Source organism: Glossina fuscipes, unplaced genomic scaffold, assembly GCF_014805625.2.
Source record: "Glossina fuscipes isolate IAEA_lab_2018 unplaced genomic scaffold, Yale_Gfus_2 61, whole genome shotgun sequence".
NCBI classification, from domain to species: Eukaryota; Metazoa; Arthropoda; class Insecta; order Diptera; family Glossinidae; genus Glossina; species Glossina fuscipes.
Genome location: NW_023998433.1, coordinates 192,973 through 195,693, shown reverse-complemented (window position 1 = coordinate 195,693; position 2,721 = coordinate 192,973).

The window sequence follows — 2,721 nt, the reverse complement described above, 5'->3', positions numbered from 1 at the left end:
CCATATACATGTACAACTGTCAGTGAAAGTTCCTCTTCACCACCGTTTTACAAAGTTAATATTTGCATTTTCTTGTGCAGTTCTCCTGATTACTTAACAGCTTCGCTCATAGAAGTTTTCTTTTTAACACTCATAGTTTGCATATCTTTTAGCCAAGCATTAAAGCATTCATGGGCGTGTGTGTGTATTCTGTGTGACTTGATTCGGAAAGTCAATAAAAGTGTTAAATAAAACAAAACCCAAAGTTATATACGAATCACGGTTTTGCTGTTTTATTTATGCGTGTAATGCAATACGAATTAAGCTCTTGCCTGTAGAACAAAAACTCAAGTGATGACCGAGCGTGGTTTACTTATCTTCAACCACCTTTTCTATTTATTTAAAGTACCGAATACGTATCACTCTGCTCACGTACGTCTATAACACATCGGTCAATAATTTATGAAACTAACAAAAATTTCATTTTATTTTTAAAAGGCCTCAACCATCAAACAATATCTGTAAACATTTCACGGTTTTTTCATTCAATTGTTTAAAATATATAGATATTTGAAAAGAAACTTGTGGCAATTTTTTTTTTCTCCGCCGAAAACAATAATGTGACCCTGGCTTGTTAGCTATAAAAGAGGTAATACTGGAAAGCTCTGGAAATTATTTTCGATTATGCAAAATGAAATTGCAGGAGATACCTGACATCTTAAACATATAAAACTTGAGCAGGAGTATTCATCGCTTTAATTCCCAGTGAAAAAAGTGCTCAGAGCCCTGCAATCGTAAATTTGTTTTCATTCCAGTTCGAATAACTGCACGATCTCCAGATCTGGTGATATTATAAGAAACCAGATTTGGATCAAATTTGTGAAGTCAGCGCAGAAACTTAATAAATCATTCTATAAAAGATTCAACGAAACATTATCGAGATGTTGAATTCATCGTTTTACACCTAAAGAAGACTATCTTGACGCGTAAGCTCGAATTTTGTTAGTTTTGTTCTCACCTAACCGAACAAGTCGTATGTTACACTCAATTCGCCCTAATTTTCAGTATAGATTTAACTTTGGTAAGTTTCATTTATGTAAAAGTGAAGAACAGAATGTGGTTTAAAGAAGAAAAAAAAAATCACTCTCAAAAGTATGCAATAATATTTAATTTACAAATGCTCTTAAATACAGGCTATCAGATTTAGTATTTATATATCTACAAATTTTTAAAATTCAAAGCGTTTTCAATGATTTCGATGATAATAATTGTTTAAATATATCCTGAAACTATTCTATTGCAAAAGTCCCAACAAACAAGTCAAACGTAAACGGTTTTGGCAACGAAGGTAAACGGAACAAGCACCCTTTTGTTTACTTGTTTGTAAAATTTATTTATTTATTTTATGCTTTTCTAAATAAAAACGACTTCTTTCAAAAAGCATATCAGTGTCACTTAGTTTGCTTTTTGTTTTGCTTGTGTTGTTACTTTGTTGTGTTTTCTTTTACTTGAAAATAGTGCTTTTCTGAACAAAGAAATAGGATTTACCCGAAAAAATGACAAAGAGAAAATCGAAAGCAAATCAATAAACCTCTTACATTGCATGCTCAAGGGCACCTAGAGTATAACAAACATACCGAAAACAACGTTTGAATAAGATATCAATAGCAATTCTTCAAAATGTAAACCTTTCTTCTTTCAATAAAAAGGAAAGACTATGAAAAGCGACAAAAACAAACTTATGCAAAATTTAAATTGTTCATTTAAGAAGCATTTTTAAAACGTGCTAGGCTTCTCGAATTTTTGTTCTTTTTAAAAGTTTTTCTTAGATTTGGATATAATTTACACAGTATATGTGTGTGCAGTGCTTCCTAAAACAAATTCTGACTGATTTGAATTGTTTATTGTTTGCTTTTAATTGTTTCAAGGTAATACATTTTAAGTGTCTTATGCCCAAGCATGTTACTTTAAGAGTGTTCCATATTGGAATTCGAACGCCCAAAACAAGTGATCCAAATTCAGCAAACTTAATTTACTTCGCAAAAATGTTATTATTTTTCATTTTCTAGCATAACTAGACGTTCTATTCATATAAGGGCTTTTTTTATTTGACGCATGCGATAGACGCATGTGGTTCAAATTTTGTCCACATCATTTTAATTACTATCATAAAAAAATTTTCATCGTAAAACTAACAATGAGACCTTTTTAGCATGTGAGGGTACACAATTCCTAAGAATCCTTATATGTGATGTTATCCAAAATAAGGCGTTATATAGGGTGTGGTCGAAAAGGTAGACCGATCCAAAAATTTACATGGACAGACATCAGACTGACGGACAGATCGGCTTAGATCAATCGAGTTTATAATTCTGAAACGATCGGTATTATAAAAGCTGGGGCTATCGTAAGCCCTTCTGCGTGTTATATATACGACCGCAGTAAATTAATACACCCTGTACCGCAAGTGGTGTAGGGTATAGCGAGTATGAAGTATATAAAGAGAAGTAAGGAAAAAAAATATGTATATAAATAATTAAGTCATAATTCAAAAGGAGAATGAAACAAAAAAAAAAGAAAAAACCCATACACACAGCTAGCACAGAGGCACATCTTCAACCGATACAGATCCAAGTTGCAAGTGATCTCCTTAACCATTGCAAACATGCAAAAGCTTGGCAACCGTTAACAGTAAACAACACAAGTTAATTTTTGAACCATAGTGACATGTTAAGATTGAAA